Below are 22,157 nucleotides of genomic sequence, written 5' to 3' on the forward strand. Positions count from 1 at the left end.
TCAGCTAAAGACAAAGGAGGTTGTTGGGCATAGTGGTGTGGGACTTCAAAGGGGAAGAAGGCAATTCACCTGGAGATGGAAAAGCAAATGTTTGGTAGATAAGATTGGGCTTAGCAAGGACCCTCCAAGTCTCCCGATACCCAGAGTTATCCATGGTGATGGCCTGTCCTGGGGACAGGGCTTTTATCTTAAATTCTTTTGGGCAGTTAGGGGGAAGACCAAAGTTTCTTTTAGAGCCTTTTGTTCTTAAAAATAATCAAGGCAGGGCAAAGAGACACATTTTGGGGTGGCCAGTTCTGATCCCCCACAGTTCCTTCTGTGCCTTGCTCTTTGACCCAGATTTGGGGCTGCATCAGTTGTCTCTGTCAGCCAAGGAGGGTCCCCAGTGGTGGTGACTGGAGGACAGGGCCTTTGAAACTTGACTGGGGGAGGGGAGGGAATCAGGCAGGACTTGTTCAACTCCACTTGATGCCACAAGGGGAAATAGTCCTCACATAACTGAGAGTGCAGTGACTCCATGGGACACCGGGACCGGCCCGCCTTTGGCTCTGCTCTCCCTCGTGTTGGGTGTTGGCCGCCACAGCTTACAGGGAGCCCCCTGCCTGCCCAGGCTTGGTTCCTCCCTGAGCGGATCTGCGGGGCTGACTCGTTGGCCTGTTACCAGACCAGCGTCGCGCCAACACATCTATGCAGTGTTCTGAATGGCCAGGCCTGGGCAGCGCTGCCGCTGAGGGGGTCAGCCCCACCCGGAGTCCACGGTCCGCAAGCGGGGGCAGGGAGGGTTCACAGGGAAAACCGGAGGCAAGAAGGCAGGCGAGTGTGTTCCAGGTGGCAGACCACCACCCCTGCTACCGACCAGCAGACCAGCAGCGTTGCGTCTCCTGGGAGCTCGTTGTAAATGCAAAGTCACAGCCCCCTCTGGACTCCGGGTCAGGAGCTGCATTTTAACCGGATCCTCAGGGAATTGTGATGCAGGTGCTCTGCTCTGCGTCACTTTCCCACCTCTCTGGTGGCTTTTTCACTCTGGTGTTCCGTCAACTCTACCTCCAAAAGGGAGGAGACGGAGGCCTGGCATTTCTCGTAGGCAGGCTTGTGGGATGTAGAGACAAGACACTGCCTCCGCCAGGGCCCAGGGTCTGGGCCACAGTCGCCTCCACTGCACCCTGGGGACAGGCACGTAAGTCAGCGGTGCCCGTCCTGACCGGCCTGCCCGGCCTGGTCTCATGGGAATTTACCGTCAGTACAGAAGACGGTACAGGAGAGAAAGGCCCAGAAAAGGGCCAGTCCAGGTGAGAAAGCAGGCCACTGGCCTGGCGCGATTCCTCCACCCAGTCTGTGCACCCTCCCGTCCCCTTCCCCACCCTCCTACGACCCCCTTCAGAAGATCGCCAGGCCCTGCTTTCCTCACTCTAATAATGCCCAAGCGAGAGGATGCCTGCCGTGATGCAGCTGTGCCAGATCCCCTTTCCAAGCTGCTGATGGTGCACAGCTGCCCAGCCTCGGGGGCTGCCCCTAGCCCACCCCACCTCAAGGATGACCGCTGACACAGGAGGGGCCGGCTCTGAAGTTCAGTGTGCCCAGAGCTCCCAAGGGACCAGAGGACGCTGGTCTCCAGCTGAGACCACATCACTGGCCCCTTTCCCTGCCCCACCCTGCTTCCCACTCCTCTTCTCCAGAGAGCACTTCCCGACAGTTCTTGTTCCCCTTGAACAGAATCCTCGTCTCAGGCTCTGCTCGTGGGGACTCCGACCCAAGGCAGCATCTCTGAGGAGTGCACACTCTGAGCATCTTGCACACATAAGAGATCATGACTAGTCTCTTTTTTGGTGACTCTGTGTGGAGCTGGTCACCTACAGGCTTTCAGGGAATAACTGCTGATGGATTAACAGACTGGAGGTGGCCATCTCCCTCGTGAGAGGCCAGGCCAGAGGACCCACGTGCTGGCGTGGCAGCCCCTTACCAGCTGCTCTGAGGCCCATCAGCTGGAGACCAGGCACAGGAATCTAGTTCAGGGTCAAGGGTTGGGGTCTAGTGACTGTGTGGTTTTGGCCAAGGTCCTTACCGTTTTGAGCCCATTTTCCTATCCACGAAATGAGCGGTGCACCAGCTGCCCTCTGAGGTTTCTTTCTTTCGGGTCTGAAATTCTACAGTTGCCTCCCCACTGCTTGTGTGGGCTCTTTCGGGTGGTAAGGAGCTGAGACCCACTTGGGCTGGTGATGGGCCATGTGGCAAGGCCTCAGGAGATGTGAGCAAGCCCCCACGTGCCCCTGTGGCCCCCAGGACAGCATTCCTTCTCCTCTGGTCCCGAAGCCGTTCCTATGACTCAGCCTTGCTCCTTCCTTCGGCTGCCACCACCTCTACGCTGTAGCACGTGCTCAGGGAACTGGAACTGGATTTTCTTTTCTTTAAGCAAGAGAACTGCAGTTTGTGGTGGCGGAGACAGAAAGTCACCTTGGAGCAGACCTTCTTTGTTTCTGGAAGGTCATCGGACCCTTTTGGTTAAACCCACATAGAACAAATACCCACCAGTATTCTCACTATTCTTTTTTTTTAAATTTTTTTTGTGAGGAAGATCAGCCCTGAGCTAACATCCGTGCTAATCCTCTCCTTTTTTTTTTTTTGCTGAGGAAGACCGGCTCTGAGCTAACATCTATTGCCAATCCTCCTCCGTTTTTCTCCCCAAAGCCCCAGTAGATAGTTGTATGTCATAGTTGCACATCCTTCTAGTTGCTGTATGTGGGACGCGCCCTCATCATGGCCTGAGAAGCGGTGCGTCAGTGCGCACCCAGGATCCAAACCCTGGGCCGCCAGTAGCGGAGCACGTGCACTTAACCGCTAAGTCACGAGGCCGGCCCTCTCACTATTCTTGAACTAGCCTTGGACTCGGGAAGCATTTCAAACGCAGATGCTTCGGACCGGCATGTTCACTGTTGTGTTTAACAATAATCATTTTTAGAAGGCTATTGTTAGGCAGAGCACCTGAAGACAGGGGCCTCTGAGAAGTGGGAAGGACCTGAAATTCTCTCCCTGGTGAGGGGCTGAGCTGGCCCTTCCCCTGGCATGTGGAAGCCTGCTAGAGGGCAGCAGCATCCCCTGGGACTGGGTTTAGACGGTGTGGGTTCAAGAGAGCCTTGTTTATAGGAGCAGCGGGAACTGTGTCCTTGTGCGGGGCAAGAGGGGCTCTGGAGACGGGTGGCATGGTGGTGCCCGTGGGGTCCTGAGAAGTGGGAGAGACACTGGCTGAGGGACAGAGGGGCAGGCAGCCTCCACTGTCCATGAGCACTCCCAGTAATTACTGGGGGTGTGTCTGGGGCCCCTGGAGGAAGAATGGACCACATAGAGGTCTAGGGATGTGGATGGCTCGGTCTTCGTCAGAGCAGAAGAGGCAGCGTGTTTCAGGCCAGTGAAGCAGGACCCACTGGCCATTGCTGCCCCCGCTGCCTTCTGCTTGCTGCTGTGCCTCCTGCTCGTGGTTAGTGCTTGTTCTTCTCTTTTCTGCCACTGCCCTCGGCTTCCTCGCCACCAGCTCTGTGCGCCACCCCCGCTTTGTCTCACGTGCGGACTCTTCGAGGCAGATTTTGGTGGGACTGGTCACTGTCCCTTTAGGGTGTCCCTTGGACAGAGCCCATCCTCCCAACACTGCTAACGTTGCTAGTGAGTCTCTAGCTGGCATCCCTGGGTGCGCGCACACGCCAGGTCCAATAGCTCTGGCCATGCTGCCAGAGGGCCAAGGTGTCAGTGCCGGGACTCCTCGCGAGGGAGGGCCGGAGGGTGTGTTCTCAGAGGGGGCAGCTCACAGGCCCTGGGCTGCCCAGCTGGTCCAGCCAGTGCTCTGTATTTTCTCCCTAACGTGCACTGTGCAAATCTCTAGTTCGGTAGATTATCCCAAATGCTTTGTGCCTTTTGTGTACTGTTTTCTTAGGATTTAGCTTCTCGTGTTTTTGGCTTGATCTGCAGTCAGTGACAGATTGTGCATCATTTGATGGCTCACTGTCGCATGTGTAAACCCCTCGAGGGCTCGGAGGAGATTTTGCAGGTCTGGGACCGCGGTGTCCGACACTGGGAGGCCCCAGCGAACAGGTGGATGGCCTGCTTGCATGAGCGTTGGCTTCGATTGATTCACGCTCTGGGTACAGTGCTGGGGTTGGAACAGAAACGTCACTTTGGGGGCTTCTTTCAGTTCCTGTTGCCTCCTTCTGGTTGGTATAAATTATAGGCACTTCTCCCTAGTGCCCGGAGAGCATTATAAAATAGAACTGTTTTCTTGGTCTCATTGGAGCATATTTGGGAAATCTTACAATGTGAGAAAATCAAGAAACAGAGCCAGTGAATACCGCAGTCCCATTTATCAGTAACTCTCAAGAAAACCCCAGTTATCACTGGTAGGTCATATTCTGTGAACACAATGCAATAGGATTAGAAATTATTAACAACAACAACAAAAGCAGCTCTCAGGCTGCCAGGGTACCCCGAGCCTGAGGCTGACACCACCCCAACAATGTGGGGAGGGGGCTCTGCTCTCCTCATCTTTCAATAAAGCTGTTGGTCTAACTCAAAATAAAAAAAAGCAAATAAAAGCTTCTATACGTTCAAGGATGTAAAAACAGACATTAATAATTCATAGATCATGGAAGAAATTGTAATGGAAATGATAAAATATTTATGAATGAAAGACAATGAAAACACTACATCTCAAACCTTGTGCCAATACAACTACAAGAGTAATTAGAGGAAAACTTTAGCCTTAAATGTTTTCATTAGGAGAAAAGAAATTTTGAAAATCAAGAAGTCAAGAGTTCCGCTGAAAACGTTAGAAAAAGAACAACAGAATATGCCCAAAGAAGGAGAAAAATAAGAAGAAAGATAGAAGTTAATGGAACAGAAAACAAAATAATATTAGAAAAACTCAATAAAACCAAAACTGGTTCTTTGAAAAGACAAATAAAATAGACAAGCCTCTGGCATAAAAGAGAGAAGACACATGTCAACAGTGCTAGACATGGAAAGGGGGTTATAACTGTGGACACAGTAGGGATTTTGAAGTCATAAAAGATACTATGAACAATTTGTGACAATTTTACATTTATGTGAAATGGAAAATTTTCTAGAACATAAATTACCAAAGACTTAAAACAGTCTGAATAGACTTATAGGAATTTGAGTAATTGAATCAGTAATCAAATATGACCCTCATTCACCAAGATTAAGATAGGAGCCCAGATGGCCTTGACTGGGAAGGTTTGTCAACCTTTAAAGATGGGACAATCCTTCATATACAATCAGTTCCAGAGAATAGGGGGAAACCTTCCCAAACTCATTTGATGAGGCTGGTAAAACCTTGAAGATGAAACCAGACAAGGATAGCACAATGAAGGATAATTTTAGGCCAATGTCACTTATGAATATAATCACAAAAATCCAAAATAAAAAATTGGAAAATCAAATCCAGAAATATATTTAAAAATATGTCATGATCAAGGTTTTATCAAACACATACAAGCATGGTTCAACATTAGAAAATCTATTAGAGAAATATACCACTTCAACAGATTAATGGAGAAGAAAACATGGTCATCTCAATAGATGCAGAGAGAGCATTTGCTAAAATTTAATTTATTTGTAATTAAAAACCCAAACCAAAAACAAGTAAACAAAACCAAAATCCAACAAACCTCCTTCCCATGGTTACCTCTGATGTCTGTTCTTGTTTATTGTTTCAAATGTAAAGAAATATTTTTGAGACTACGTTTAACAGGAAGCAAAGCTGATATGTTGCTCTTTGTAGATAGTTAATTGAAGATTTGTTGATTTCAATTTTGCAATTTTCTGGTATTTTGGAATTAAAATAGTCTTCAACATTTTCATAATTTTATAAAACCGGTAAGCCCTAGGCATTCTGCCCATGTCTAGTGGATAAATGGACCTGTTTGGGGAAATATATAATTTCTATCTTTCCGTCTCTGTCCATGCATCCAATAAATGGAATTTATTTCACTTTTAAGGTGCAAGTTGTCTGAGATCCTTCATTTGGTTGACTGTGCAGCTAGGTATAAAGAACCTAAATAAGATGAGGGGGGTAAGATGGATGTTGTTTAAAGGTACAAGCTTGCAACGAGGGTAAATAAGCCACAGAGATCTAATGCACAGTACAGGGAATATAGACAATATTGTACTATAATCATGGAATGTGGTAAATATCGCAATCATGTTCTAATACAGAAACGTATCAAAGTAACACCTTGTACCTTAAATTTACACACTGTTATGTGTCAAATTTATTGAGTTAAAACAAAAAAGGATATAAATAGGCTGCTCATCCAGTTGCCCTGGACTTTTTGTAACCGATGCCAACGGGAGAGTGGCGCCCTCTAGTGCACATTGAGAACTGCTGTTGAATGAATTGGACTTGGTAATGAGGGCTGTTTCTCAGGTGCCCTAAGACCCGCCGGCTACGTTCATATCAGAATGTACAAGTCAGGCACCGCGGAGGTTGTCAGTAAATATTTGTTGAATGAATAAATAGAACCATGAGGCTTTTCAGAGTGCCCTATGGAAGTGAGTCAAAAAAGCGGACTTGTAAAAGTAAATTGTCCACTTAGAGATGAAAGGAAGGCTGATGGTGAATACTGGGAAGAAGAGAAAATTGGAGGGAAAGAAATTAGACATATGTTTCTTTTCTGGGTTTCAAGAGGAAATAAGAAGGAAACATAGAGTAACTTTCCAAAGAGAATTAGCTGAAAAGCCAGCAACGAAAGCTTGCTCATACAAGCTGACAACATTCTAAAAGGGACTGGGCACCAACCCCACTGGAGGCTGAGCCGACCGCAGACGAGAGAGAAGGAAGGATGGAATAAGAGGGTGAGAAACAACAACCAGCTGAAAAGTAGGGGCTGTTTCATCCGTAAGTAAATCTTCAAAATGTAGATGTATTGGGGAAATTTGAACACTTATTGGATGTTTGATAATACAGAATTATTCATCTTTTATTAGTTATAGTTAGGTCATTGTACTTATGTCAATAAGAGGATCTTGACCTTCCAGAGAAACATACTGAATGAAATGCTCTCTGGGGTCTGGGGGTGGGTGTGAGGGGTGAGGATAGAGATGGAACAACCCAACTCTGTGTGACCATTTGAAGTTGGGTGAGAGGCAACTGGGGGCTCATGACACTCTTCTCTGTGCCATTGTCATGTGTTAGAAAATTTCTGTAATAACAGATTAAAGTATGTTTGTATCTAATCCTTCCAGCGTTCTGAAAATTCCCTTCTTAAAAAATTCCCTCCTTAAAAAAGCTAAAGTGTTGGTGAGGGGAGAGGAAATGTTTGAGGCTGATTTATTTATTTATTTTTAGCTTTTCTATTAAGTTTTTTTTATTAGTAATAAAATTGAAATCTTAAACATGTGGAGTAATGACGTCATATAAACATTTCCCAAGGCCTCAGCACTGTTTACATTGACCATTTCTTCCTTTACAGCCACACACCACAGCAGCTTTCTTACTGGCCAGCCAGCACGTCTACCTTCATCGTCACACCTGCATCAGCTGTCCTTATTACAGCCAGCAGGATCTTTTAAAAAGACCGTCTGCTTATATTTCTTCTCACCAAGGCCCTGTGTGATTTGGCTCCAACCACACTTCCCCAGCCTCATGCCACTCTCCCCTTTCTCTGTATTCCAACCATAGAACTCAACAGAGACTTTTCCATGTGCCAGGCACTATTCTCATAATCCCATTATATAGAAATTATTATTACTATTTTATTTACTTATTTATTTATTTTTGTGTGTATTGCAGTAACATTGGTTTATAATGTTGTATAAATTTCAGATGTACATCATTATACTTCTATTTCTGCATAGATTACATCATGTTCACCACCCAAATACTAATTACAACCCATCACCACACACATGTGCCGAATTATCCCTTTCGCCCTCCTCCCTCCCCCCTTCCCCTCTGGTAACCACCAATACAATCTCTGTCTCTATGTGTTTGTTTATTGTTGTTATTATCTACTACTTAATGAAGGAAATCATACAGTATTTGACCTTCTCCCTCTGACTTATTTCACTTTGCATAATACCCTCAATGTCCATCCATGTTGTCACGAATGGCTGGATTTCATCGTTTCTTATGGCTGAGTAGTATTCCATTGTGTATATATACCACAGCTTCTTTATCCATTTGTCCCTTGATGGGCACTTAGGTTGCTTCCAAGTCTTGGCTATTGTGAATAACGCTGCAATGAACAAAGAGGTGCATTTATCTTTACGCATTTGTGTTTTCAAGTTCTTTGGATAAATACCCAGTAGTGGAATAGCTGGATCATATGGTAGTTCTATCCTTGATTTTTTGAGGAATCTCCATACAGTTTTCCATAGTGGCTGCACCAGTTTGCACTCCCACCAGCAGTGTATGAGAGTTCCCTTCTCTCCACATCCTCTCCAACACATTTTGTTTCCTGTCTTGTTAATTATAGCCATTCTGACGGGTGTGAGGTGATATCTCATTGTAGTTTTGATTTGCATTTCCCTGATAGTTAATGATTTTGAACATCTTTTCATGTGTCTGTTGGCCATCTGTATATCTTCTTTGGAGAAATGTCTGTTCAGGTCTTTTGCCCATTTTTTAATTGGTAATTTTTTAATTGGTTGGTAGTTTTTTTGTTGTTGAGATGCATGAGTTCTTTATATATTTTGGAGATTAAGCCCTTATCAGAAGTATGGTTTGCAAATATCTTCTCCCAATTGTTAGGCTGTCTTTTCGTTTTGTTGATGGTTTCCTTTGCTGTGCAGAAGCTTTTTAGTTTGATGTAGTCCCATTTGTTTATTTTTTCTATTGTTTCTCTTGCCCGGTCAGACATGGTGCTTGAAAATATGTTGCTAAGACCGATGTTGAAGAGCGTATTGCCTATGTTTTCTTCTAGAAGTTTCATAGTTTCAGGTCTTACATTCAAGTCTTTAATCCGTTTGGAGTTCATTTTTGTGTATGGTGTAAGGTAAGGGTCTACTTTCATTTTTTTGCATGTGGCTATCCAGTTTTCCCAACACCATTTGTTGAAGAGACTTTCTTTTCTCCGTTGTATGTTCTTGGCTCCTTTGTCAAAGATTAGCTGTCCATAGATGTGTGGGTTTATTTCTGGGCTTTCTATTCTATTCCATTGATCTGTGTGTCTGTTTTTGTGCCAGTACCATGCTGTTTTGGTTACTATAGCTTTGTAGTATATTTTGAAATCAGGGAGTGTGATACCTCCAGCTTTGTTCTTTTTTCTCAAGATTCCTTTACCTATTCGGGGTCTTTTGTTGTTCCATATAAATTTTAGGATTCTTTGTTCTATTTCTGTGAAAAATGTTGTTGGAACTTTGATAGGGATTGCATTGAATCTATAGATGGCTTTAGGAAGTATGGACATCTTAACTATGTTAATTCTTCCAATCCAAGAGCATGGAATATCTTTCCATTTCTTTGTGTCTTCTTCAATTTCTTTCAGAAATGTTTTATAGTTTTCCGTGTACGGCTCTTTCACCTCTTTGGTTAAGTTTATTCCTAGGTATTTTATTCTTTTTGTTGCAATTGTAAATGGGATGGTATTCTTAATTTCTCTTTCTGCTACTTCGTTGTTAGTGTACAGAAATGCAACTGATTTTTGTACTTTGATTTTGTATCCTGCAACTTTACCATATTCGTTTATTACTTCTAAAAGTTTTCTGGTGGATTCTTTAGGGTTTTCTATATACAAAATCATGTCCTCTGCAAATAGCTACAGTTTCACTTCTTCCTTTCCAGTTTGGATCCCTTTTATTTCTTTCTCTTGCCTGATTGCTCTGGCTAGGACTTGCATTACTACGTTAAACAGGAGTGGTGACAGTGGGCATCCTTGTCTGGTTCCTGTTCTTAGAGGGATAGCTTTCAGTTTTTCACCATTGAGGATGATATTAGCTGTGGGTTTCTCATATATGGTCTTTATTATGTTGAGACACTTTCCTTCTATACACATTTTATTCAGAGTTTTTATCATAAATGGATGCTGGATCTTGTCAAATGCTTTCCCTGCATCTATTGAGATGATCATGTGATTTTTATTCTTCATTTTATTAATGTGGTGTATCACTTTGACTGATTTGCAAATGTTAAACCATCCCTGCATACCTGGAATAAATCTCACTTGATCATGGTGTATAATCTTTTTAACGTATTGTTGTATGCGATTTGCTAGTATTTTGTTTAGGATCTTTGCATCGATGTTCATCAGTGATATTGGCCTGTAATTTTCTTTTCTTGTGTTGTCCTTGTCTGGTTTTGGTATCATGGTAATGTCGGCTTCGTAGAATGAGTTAGGGAGCTTCTCCCCCCCCTCCTCAATTTTTTGGAAGAGTTTGAGAAGGAAAGGTATTAAGTCTTCTTTGAATGTTTGGTAGAATTCACCAGGGAAGCCGTCTGGTCCTGGACTTTTATTTTTGGGGAGGTTTGTGATTACTCTTTCGATCTCCTTACTGGAGATTGGTCTATTCAAATTCTCTACTTCTTCTTGATCCACTTTTGGAAGGTTGTATGATTCTAAGAATTGATCCATTTCTTCCAGATTGTCAAATTGGTTGGCATATAGCTTTTCATAGTATTCTCCTATAATCTTTTGTATTTCTGAAGTGTCTGTTGTAATTTCTCCTCTTTCATTTCTGATTTTACTTATTTGTGCCTTCTCTCTTTTTTTCTTGGTGAGTGTAGCTAACGGTTTGTCAATTTTGTTGATCTTTTCAAAGAACCAGCTCTTGGTTATATTAATTTTTTCTATTGTTTTTTTGGTCTCGATTTCATTTATTTCTGCTCTGATTTTTATTATTTCCCTTCTTCTACTGATTTTGGGCTTTGTTTGTTCTTCTTTTTCCAGTTCCTGTAGGTGCATTGTTAGATTGTTTATTTGAGATTTTTCTTGTTTGTTGAGATAGGCCTGTATCGCTATAAACTTCCCTCTTAGAACCGCTTTTGCTGTATCCCATAAATTCTGGCATGTCGTATTTTCATTTTCATTTGTCTCCAGGTATTTTTTGATTTCTTCTTTGATTTCTTCATTGACCCAGTCATTGTTCAGTAGCATTTTGTTTAATCTCCACGTATTTGTGGCTTTTCTGATTTTCTTCCTATAGGTGATTTCTAGTTTCCTACCGTTGTGGTCAGAAAAGATGGTTGGTATTATTTCAATCTTCTTAAATTTATGGAGACTTGTTTTGTGGCCTAATATGTGATCAATCCTGGAGAATGTTCCATGTGCATTTGAAAAGAACGTGTATTCTTCAGTTTTTGGATGGAATGCTCTGTATATATCTACTAGGTCCATCTGTTCTAGTGCATAATTTAAGGCCAATGTTTCCTTATTGATCTTCTGTTTGGATGATCTATCCGTTGGTGTAAGTGGAGTGTTAAAGTCCCCTACTATTATTGTGTTACTGTCTATTTCTGTTTTTATGTCTGTTAATAATTGCTTTATATATTTAGGTTCTCCTACATTGGGTGCATAGATATTTACAAGTGTTATATCCTCTTGTTGGATTGTTCCCTTGATCATTATGTAATGCCCTTCTTTGCCTCTTTTTACAGTTTTTGTTTTAAAGTCTATTTTGTATAATATAGTACTGCTACCCCAGCTTTCTTTTCATTGCCATTTGCATGGAGTATCTTTTTCCATCCCTTCACTTTCAGTTTGTGAGTGTCTTTAGGTCTGAATTGTGTCTCTTGTATGCAGCATATATATGGGTATTTTTTTTTAATCCAATCAGCCACCCTATGCCTTTTAATTGGAGAATTTAGTCCATTGACGTTAAAGTAGCTATTGATAGGTATGTACTTACTGCCATTTTTTTAACTTTTTTTTTTCCTCAGTGTTATGGTAGTCCTTCTCTGTTCCTTTCTTCTTCTATACAGAATTGATGGTCTCTTTAGTTTGACCTCTGTCTGAAAGCTCTACTGTTTAACTCCCCTCCTCCCTCCTTGTATGTTTTTGATATCATATCTAACCTCGTTTTTGTGCATTTGTATCCATTACCCTCTTATCATGGAAATAGATAATTTTTCCTATTTGTGGTCTTCTCTTTTCCTCTTAAATCAGTCCCTTTAACATTTCTTGTAGCACTGGTTTCTTGGTGAGAAACTCCTTTAATTTTTGCTTGTCTGGGAAATTTTTGATCTCTCCTTCCATTTTGAATGATAACCTTGCTGGGTAGAGTATTCTTGGTTGTAAGTTTTCTCCTTTTAGCACTTTAAATATATCATGCCATTCTCTTCTAGCCTGTAAGCTTTCTGTTGAGAAGTCAGCTGATAGACTTATGGCGTTTCCTTTGTATGTAATTTGACATTCTCTTGCAACTTTTAGGATTCTCTCTTTACCTTTAATTCTGGACATTTTGATTATGATGTGTCTTGGTGTGGGCCTCTTTGGGTTTGTCTTGTTTGGGGCTCTCTGTGCTTCCTGTACCTGGATGTCTGTTTCCTTCCTTAGGTTAGGGAAATTTTCATCTATTATTTCTTCAAATAGATTCTCTGCCCCTTTGTCTCACCCTTCTCTTTCCGGGACACCTATATCATGGATGTTAGTGCGCTTGATGTTGTCCCAGAGGTCCCTTAGACCGTCCTCACTGTTTTTAATTCTTTTCTCTTTTACCTGTTCAGCTTGGGTAATTTCTTCTAGTCTTTCGTCCAGCTCACAGATCCGTTCTTGTGTATCCTCTACTCTGCTTTTGAGTCCGTCTAGTGAATTTTTCATTTCCAGTATTGTATTCTTCATTTCTGATTGGTTCTTTTTTATATCTTCCATTTCTTTTGACATTCTCACTGAGTTCATCTATTCTTCTCCCCACATCAGCGAGCATCCTTAACACTCTTAGTTTGAACTCTCTGTCGGGTAGGTTGCTCATTTCTGTTTCACTTAGTTCCTTTTCTGGGGTTTTGTCCTGTTCCCTTACTTGGAATGTATTCCTTTGCCTCCTCATTTTGCCTCTTTCCCTGTGCTTGTGTCTACGTACTAGGTAGGTCAGCTATGTCTCCTGCTCTTGGATAGTGCAGGAGTGATGGCTTAGGAGGCCTGCAGTGTGCTTCCCTCAGTTCTCAGTGTTCCAGGGGTGACCCCTATGTGTGCTACGTGTGTCCTTCTGTTGTGGCCTGTTTGCTCTCCCTGTAGGTGCCCACAGAGGCCGAGTTATGCTTTTGGTCAGCTGTTGTAATGCTCAGCTGCTTGTAGTTGTTGTGGGCCCTTCAGTCTCTTTGCCAGGTGTGAGGAGCCCCAGCACAGTTGGCTGCAAGTTCTAATACCACATTTGTGTTGCAGTCTTTCTTTTAAGTGAGTAGGCCCCCAGCGTGGCAGGTTGTTAGGCTCAGGGCCTTACAATTGCTGTAAGCCTCCAGCCTTTAGGTCTCTTGTCAGCTCTCTGAGGATTGCAGCTGGGTGATTCTGGCCTTAGGCACGGGAGCACCCAATTGTTTCAGGCTTTGGAAGGTGGGGCAAACCCCCTATATGGGTCTTTGAGAAGCACAAGTCTTCTGCATCTGACAAGCCCTGCAGCCCACAGTTCCACACACACAGTCAACACAGTCCTGCCCCGTGCGCGTGCCCCAACCACCCAAAGCAGACCCAGTCTCTCCACGGCAGGAGCCCCACACACTCCGCCACTGCCCCACACTCTCCACCCACTCCTTGTGCACGCCCTGCCCCACTGAAGTCGTCTCAGTTGCCTGGCTGCAGAGAATCCAGTCACCAATCTATGCAGGCCCACAAGTTGCCTGAGGGCTTGTTATTGGGTGGGGCCAGTCTTTAGGGTGGGCTGCCTGCCCTGGCTGAGCTGGATTAAATTGGTGCTCTAGCTGGTGGAGCAGACTCTGGGCTAGCAGGCCTCAGGGAGAACTCCAATGGCGCCTGTGTCAGCTCGCCCACACCAGGCCACCTGGTGGTGGCCGCCGCCACCACCGCCGCCAATGTCCCAGACCCTGGAGAGGTCTCACCTCTCACCGAGATGCACACAGGGCCTATTAGGTGAGTCTCTTTTCACCAAAGCACTGTGCACCTTTCTTTCTGGTGATTTTAGGTTGCTTTCTGAAACGGGTGAGTTTGCGTGGGTGCCCTTTAAAAGCTGGTTTTAATTTCTTTGTGAACCAGCTTTTCTGGGGGTACTCCCCAATGTTTTAGTAGCAGGCAAAGTCAGATATTATGCCACTCGTCTCGTTTGTGCTGGGTCCACACAATGCCCCCAGCGGCGGTGCTCCCCGGTTCAGGGTCCTGCTCCTCCAGGGAGGGCTGCTTACCTGTGGCCTGCTCCTGGGCGACCGTGATGCTGGCGGCTTGTGAAGGCGGTGTTGTTCCTCTCCAGAAGGGAGTTTCTGCCTCTTCTACCTCAGTTAGGATTGTCCGTTGTTGCAGGAGTTCCTCTTATCCAGTTTTCAGTTCTGTTTCAAGGGTAATTTTTCCACGAGTAGTTGTAAATTGGCTGTGTCCGTGGGAGGAGGTGAGTTCAGAGTCTGCCTATGCCACCATCTTGACTTCCTCGTCCAATTAATTCTTAACATGTGCCTTTCAGTATGACTTTTTAAGTGATTGTTCTAAGTATTTTAGTGTATGTAAATAACTTATCACAGTCCACTGATGTTATTGTTTTACCAGTTTGAGCGAAGCATACAAACTTTACCTCCATTTATATCCCCTAACCTCCTCTGTTTACAGTATAACTGTCTTAAATTTATTTTCTCTACATAAATTTAGAACTACATCAGACAGTGTTATAATATTTTTTTCAACCATAAAACATAATTTGGAAATCTCAAGAGGAGAAGGAAAATCTGTCTACCCATATTTTTGCTACTTTCTTCCTTCCTGGTGTTCCAAGGTTCCTTCTTTTATTGTTTTCTTTCTGTTTCAGAACGTCCCGTAGTCATTGTTTCAGTGTAGGCTTGCAGGTGACAAATTCCCTTAGTTAATTTTCCTTCATCTGAGAATGTCTTGATTCCCTTTCGTTCTTGAAGGATATTTTCTCTGGCTATAGAATTCTTGGTTGACAGCCCTTTTAACACTTGAAAAATTTGTCATATCCTTCTGGCCTCCATGGTTTCTGATGAAAAATCTGGAGATGAGCTTGTACCACCATGCAGGTAGAGCATTATGTACCTCACAAGGGTCTTCCACTTCTATATCCCCTGTCTACAGGATGCTAGGACCCAGGCACCCCACTCCCCATCACACTATGTATTTAGGGTTCTGAGGTATACATTTCCTGGTGCTTCCAAGTTTGCCCTTGTGCATCAGTGACTCTAGGATCACCCTGTGCTTGAATTTCACTCAGCTCACAGTGGGTCTCAGCTTACTTTGGTCTTGGTAAGCAGCTGGCCCTCCAGAACCAGTGTCATCCCTAGGTCATTGCTGCCACCACCGAACGATCCTCAGTGGAGCATTCCTCTTACTGCTCTGCCTACCCACACCTATGTATGACCTGCCATTTCATTTCCTAACAACATGTAATTCTGGTGTGTTGACCAGCGTTAACTATAGTGAATCACAACATGGAGGAAGTAGTAGTTTCCTAGGGCTGCGGCAACAAAGTACCACAAACTGGGGGGTTTATAATAACAGAAATTTATTCTCTCACTGTTCTGGAGGCCAGAAGACCAAAATAAAGGTGTTCGCAGGGCCATTCTCCCTCTGAAGACCGTAGGGGAGGAATCTTTCTTGCCTCTTCCAGCTTCTGGTGACCCCACATTTTCTTAAGCTTGTGGCAGCATAATTCCAATCTCTGCCTCCATCTTCACATGACTGTCTTCCCTCTGTATGTGTGTGTGTCCAAATTTCCCGCTTCTGATACAGATACCAGTTATAATGGATTAAGTCCCACCCTAATGGCCCTATCTTAACAATTAAATTTACAAAGACCTTATTTCCAAATAAGGTCACATTCATCACATTCATAGGTACTGTGGGTTAGGACTTCAACATATCATTTGTAGGAGAACACAATTCAACCCAGAAGAGAGGAGGAAAGCTTAAAAAGTGAGTATAAATGTTAACAGAGTTCAAGGAACTAAAACTAAATCCCTTTTAAGGACACTCTCACGAGCTCACTCCAGTTTCTGGACATTTCATATACAAGGAACCATATCTTATGTCGTCTTTCTTGTCTGGCTTCTTTCACTTAGGATAATTCTTTCAAGGTTCATTCATGTTGTAGCATGTATCTGTACTCCATTCCTTTTTGTGGCTAAATAATATTCCATTGTATGATATACGTTATTTTTTTATCCACTCATCAGTTGATGTATATTTGGGTTGTTTCCACTTTTTTGGCTAGTATGAAAAACACCCTCTTACCATTCATGTAAAAGATTTGTATGAACATATGTTTTCAGTTCGCTTGGATATATACCTATGAGTGGAATTATTAAGTCATGTGGTAAATTTACATTTAACTTTTTGAGAAACTGCCACACTGTTTTCCACAGTGGCTGCACCATTTTGCATCCTCACCAGCAATGTAAGTGTTCAATGTCTCCACATCTTCACCAGTATTTGCTATTTTTTCTTTCTATCTTTCTTTTTTTTTAATTAAAACCATCCTAGTGAGTATGAAGTGATATCTTATTCTGGTTTTGATTTCCATTTCCCTAATGACTAATGGTGTTGAGCATCTTTTCATCTGTTTATTGGCCATTTGTATATCTTCTTTGGAGATATATTTATTCAAATATTTTGTGATTTTAAAATTGGGTTATTTCTATTTATACTGTGGAGTTGTAAGAGTTCTTTATATATTCTGGATACTAGATCTTTATCCGATATCTGATTTGGCAATATTTTCTCCCATTTTGTGGGTTGTCTTTTTCACTTTTTTGATGGTGTTCTTTGATAGGCAAAAATTTTAAATTCTGATGAAATCCAGTTTATTTTTCTTTAGTTGTTTGTGATTTTGGTGTCATATATTAGAAACTGTTTTTTAATCCATGGTCATGATGATTTTTACCTGTTTTCTTTCAAGAGTTTTATAGTTTTAGCTCTTATATTGAGCTCTTTGATCCATTTTGCATACAGTCATGTACTGCATAATGATGTTTCAGTCAACAATGGACCACATATATGACAGTGGTCCCATAAGATTTGAACCATGTAGCCGAGGTGCGCAGTAGACTATACCATCTAGGTTTGTGTAAGTGCACTCTATGATATTCGCATGGCGACATCACCTAACGAAGCATTTCTCAGAATGTATCCCAGTCATCAAGCGACTTGTGATAGTTCTAATATTTGCATTTAGTGTGAGACAGGGATCCAAATTCATCATTGTGCACATGGATATCCAGTTGTCCCAGCACTACATCTTGTTTTTATCCATTAATTTGTTTCCAATACATTTCAGGGCATTCTTTATCCTTCTGCAGATATCCCACTGACAGACAGACCCTAACACACTGATTGCAAACACATGCACTTCCCCAGTGTGCCCTGGATTGCAGCCTTAGTGGGGTGTGCTTGCCCTCTGGGGTCCCTGGAGTGCTCCCTCCCACATTCCCAGCAGCTCAGTCTCTGTACCTTGGGAACTCCCTGGCTCTATTCCTCTCCAATGGAAGAGTAAGAACCAAGTGTTTCTCTCTATTTGGGTCACAGGTTAAAACCTTCCATTGCTCACATTGGACACTTTGCTGTTCTTTTTCACATTTATTTTCACCAGTGACCAACCGCTTTCTCAATAGAGTGAAAAAGCAGAGTATTTATCTGTTTGTTCATCACAAGGGTATATTGAAAAGTGAATAAGACAAAAATCATGATTCCCTCTCAGGCCTTGCTGGGATCTGTGCACAACCCTTTAAACCAAAACGACCTGTGCAGCTGAGGAATCTTCAGGTCTCAGCAGTTGGCACTGGAGTTCCTCCTGTTAGTGTTCCCAGTGGCTTCCATGCAGGGCTTGTGGGCCCCTCTCTCCAATATGTGCTCAGCTGTTGCAGATTATTTTCCATTTCTATGTTTTTTTAGTGATCTGAGGTCATCAGTAACTTGAGATTCTCTGGCTGTGAAGGCAACAGGTAGAGGATGCTGTAGGGAAGAGACTTGGAATTCCATAGCAGTATCCGACATGAGCTTGACTGTGTGTGAGGGTGGTGGTGTTGTGGACAAAGCAAGTGTGAGTGGAGAGATGGGGAGGCACAGTTAGGAATGACCACACAGGCTAACCTGGCTCATTTCACCTGGACCAGAGAGCTGACTCTCCCAGATACACATGGGACAGAAGGAGATGACTATATCCCACCATCTTGTCACCACTTCTCAGCCGACAAAGACCTGTTTGCTCTTATTTTGGCATTGAAATAAAAGAAAAATGTCCAGATCTCTTAAATTCATTGATTTATCCCTGAGTTGAAAAGCATATGCTTCCTCCATGAGTGTATAAACCAGTGAGAAAACTCCTCTTTGGAAGCAGACTCTCTGCAGGGTCTCAATGGCTCCTAGGCAATGGAGCCTCTACATACACATAGTTTCCTTGGACTTGTGGAATCGTCGGCCTTCAAGCTGCTGAGGGGTCTGAATGGGGATGCCCAGGGAGACATTCCCCTGCAGGTATAGACAGGAAGTTCTCTCTAATGTGCTCTCTTCTTATGATCACACACCCGAGTGTGTGTGTGTGGTGTGTGTCTGCACGTGGGTGCATGGAGTTTGCAGATGGGGTTAGGGATGACAGAGTAGTGTCCTTGTTCAGTGGGCACATTAGGCAGATGAACAAACATCCACAAATACTGATTTCCTTTGACACGATGTGATGTCCAGTACACTTATTTATTCACTTCAGAGTCAATGCAAATAAACAAGTATACCCTGAGGCTCTGTGTTGGCTCTGCCCTTGGTCCTGTTGGGGGTCCAGGGGATGAGAGAACTGGTGCTCCTCATCTGTCTTCAGGTGCAAAGACAATTCCATGTAAGGAAAGGGCAGCCTGAGGTCAGTGGGAAATAAGCAAAAGCAACAAGTGCTGTTTGGCTTCAGTAGGAGGAGAGCTCAAGGAGGGCCAGGTCACAGGGGAAGGTCAGGGGAGGGAGATGGGACCTGGCAGGACCCTGAAGTTGGTAGAGTAGGGTGAGTTGAGGGAAGGAAGGATCACCTGTGAGCCCTGAAGCAGCAGAACACCAGGCATGAATGTGCTTATCAGTTGATGGGTCACAGTCCTCTTTAGGGTCTGTCAGTCAGGATTGACATCACCCAAGCCGTCCTCCCGGTGCGTGGAGAGGAGCAGATAGAGCAGGCCCAGGGCCACCAGCAAGGTGGCCACGCCCAGCATTGCCCTGCTCCAGGGTGCCCTCCTCCACTCCTGCAGCATGGCCAGCAGCCCACGCCCCTGCTCTCTCTGCAGGTGGGCAGCCACAGTCTCTGCCACCCTGTGGAGCTGCTCCTTGGAGCACATGCAGCCCAGTGCCTGTGCCAGGCAGTACATGTCATTGGTGTAGGGGGCGGCCCAGTGGGCACCGACCAGCTGCTCCAACAGCGCCATCAGCTCAGCCACTTGGACCTCCCGCTGCCCACTGGTGGCACGGTTGTCGAAGACACAGGCACGGTCCTCACAATCGGCCACCATCTCCCACAGCGCATGGTTGTCGGTGCAGCGCACATAGTCCTACAGCGAGTCCCCCACCAGGTCATCCTTCTGCATGAAGAGGATGACCGTGCGCACCATCACACCTCACCAAAGATGTCTCTCAGCTGCTCTGCGGCTGGTCCTGGGCAGTGAAGTGGCCCAGCTGGGTCACCTGGAGCGGGGCTTGGGGCCCGGGGCTGAGAGCAGGTAACAGCGGCCTCTCTCCTAGAACCCCGGCTCTGTCTTTGGGTCTTCAGTGCTGAACAAGTCTGGGCTGTTGATGACTTCTACGTGCCACCCAACCTACCTCTGGCTGCTGATGAGTGTTCAGGGTAGGCCTCCCCATGATGCGCCACTCTGGTATGCAGATTATTTTGAGCTGAAAACAGTAAAGGCTCAGAAGACTCAGGAAGAACATTTGAACTTCTCCTCCCAAACTGCCTAAAGAGTTTAACATAGAAGGCCTGTTACAGGAAGGAGCCACTACCATATGATGGCTGTAGTATAGTGTAGCATAGATGCGATAAGAAAGGCACCAAGAAGCCCATCTTATTAAGAACTGTCTCCTGGGCCACATTCTCTAGGTGGTCCAGTAAAAAGTTGTCTGACAAACATTTGCATTTCCATCTCCATGTGAATTGTCTTCTTCCCCTCTGAAATTCCAAACCACTACCCCTCAATGCCTTCTGTGCCTTTAGCTGAAAATACTTAAGAGAGCAGCTTAGTCAGAATGATGAGTTACTCAGTTCTCTTTCTGAGTTTCCCGCATGTATACATGTTATTAAAGTTCGTTTGATTTTCTCCTGATAGCCTGCCTTTTTAATTGTTTGGCCAGCCATAAGAACCTTAAGGGAAAGGGAGGGGAGGAATTCTCCCTCTTCCCCAACAGTTTTGGCGTAGCTGGTGGGATCTGCACTGGCCGGCAAGTTGCCTTCTCTGGCTGGAGGAACTGTTTTCTCCCTGGGACTGGTGCAGATGAGGAGATACAGGAACACCTGACAAAAGCTGGCAAAAGTTAGGACTTCTTACCACATCAGCCTCCCAGAATCTCTACCTGCAGGATCTGGTGAAAGCAAGTGGTCAGAATTTTTTTCTCTTTCTAAATATAGATTGGCAGGAGAAAATATTTGGGAAACTAGTTTCTTGTGCTTTTAGTGACTCTGGTAAATTTGGTAGAGTACTCTCGGTTTTAAAGATCCTTTTCCTCCCAGAGACAGTCACTGCTTTTCTCTTTTGTCTCAGTATTTTGTGTCTTGTGTCATAAGAAGGAAATACCATAGGGTAGGACAAGGCATAGGTTCTATAAGCCTGCTGTCCAGGCTGGCCCTACAGGCTGGTAAGTTTGCTGGTCTCACCAGATCAACATCTGTCTAGACAAACTTTGCTGTGGGTTAATATGCACATGAAATGAAGGCCATTGCCAAGGGCATCTTGGAAGCCAAAAAGGCTGCAAATTTGGTGGAAGTGGGTCTAACAGTTAAGAGACATTAGGGCGCTTGCCACTTCAAGAAGTATCCCATGAAAGGATCAGTTGATCACAGAAGGATTTAGGTGACACTGGTCCTCCACCAATTTCAACAAAATGTCCATGCAACAACAAGGCACTCTGTAAAGCACACACAATCCCCAGCCCTGTAGCACCACTCTCCTAGGTATTATTCTGGTGTTGGGAAAGAGGGAGAATTGCCCTTTCCCTTAAGGTTCTTATGGCTGGACAAATAATTAAAAGACAGGTTAGCAGGAGAAAAGAACACCAAATTTAATAACATGTATACATGGGAGAAACCAAGGAAACTGAGTTTCTCAACACAATGGCAGAGATTCTCATCTTAAATACTATCTTCAGCTAAAGACAAAGGAGAATGTTGGGGGTGGGGGGAGTCAGTTATGGGAGATTACCAGAAAAGCACATTAAACAAGAATAAGGTTATTATGCAGATTTAAGGCCTCCCCTTCCACACTGATAAGTTTCTAGAGATGAAGAACTTATCCTCCCTCTTCCCAGTACAGAGAGGGAGATACTTTTACAAATGGAGATTTCCCTTATAAATGTAAATGTTTGTCTGGCAACTCTTTGCAGGACCACCTAGAGAATGTGGCCTGGGAGAGACAGAATTTTTGGTAAGATCGGCATGAGCCTTTCCTATTGTAACATCTACTTTACATTATATTACAGCCGTCATATGATAGTGCCTCCTTCCTGAAACAGGTCTTTTATGTTAAATTCTTTAGGCAGTTTGGGGGAGGTCAGATATCCATCAGAGAAAATAATCAAGGTGAAGAGACATATTTCAGGGTGGTCAATTTTGATCTCCCACACTGGATCCAAGAGACCCAAGATGTAGTCTGGGTCTGGATGAGGTCTTTCTTTCTGTCTTGTTTTATGTCCTGAGAACGTGGCTTCTTGACCAATGAGAATATTCTCCTTGGTCTCCACCATATGGAAGGTGCATTTACTGGGGAGCAACTTGGTGGCCAGTCAAATAGACTGGTGTTCCGAACTATCTCTCTGTCCAGCTTTGTCAAGCTCTCAGGGGAGTTTGTCATAAAGGGCCTAGTCCATAAGGGCTTT

General features: G+C 44.2%; 1 protein-coding gene and 1 pseudogene across 2 annotated transcripts in view; one reads left to right on the plus strand and one right to left on the minus strand.

Moving 5' to 3' along the window:
- Window positions 1-6,481: 6,481 nt before the first annotated feature.
- Window positions 6,482-22,157, plus strand: part of LOC106801813 (GTPase IMAP family member 7-like) — a 48,769-nt gene continuing 33,093 nt past the window's right edge. Inside the window, exons 1-2 of one of the 2 annotated variants that reach the window (XR_015553451.1) lie at window positions 6,482-6,901; window positions 7,476-7,720. The gene's annotated coding sequence lies outside the window, so the exon portion shown is untranslated. Of the gene's footprint in view, window positions 6,902-7,475; window positions 7,721-22,157 lie in introns of those variants that run through there. The other variant, XM_087436151.1, reaches the window with a different exon arrangement.
- On the minus strand, window positions 19,193-22,025 carry LOC147918334 (GTPase IMAP family member 1 pseudogene; annotated as a pseudogene).

Source organism: Ceratotherium simum, chromosome 1, assembly GCF_057802395.1.
Source record: "Ceratotherium simum simum isolate JZ-2026a chromosome 1, ASM5780239v1, whole genome shotgun sequence".
NCBI lineage: Eukaryota > Metazoa > Chordata > Mammalia > Perissodactyla > Rhinocerotidae > Ceratotherium > Ceratotherium simum.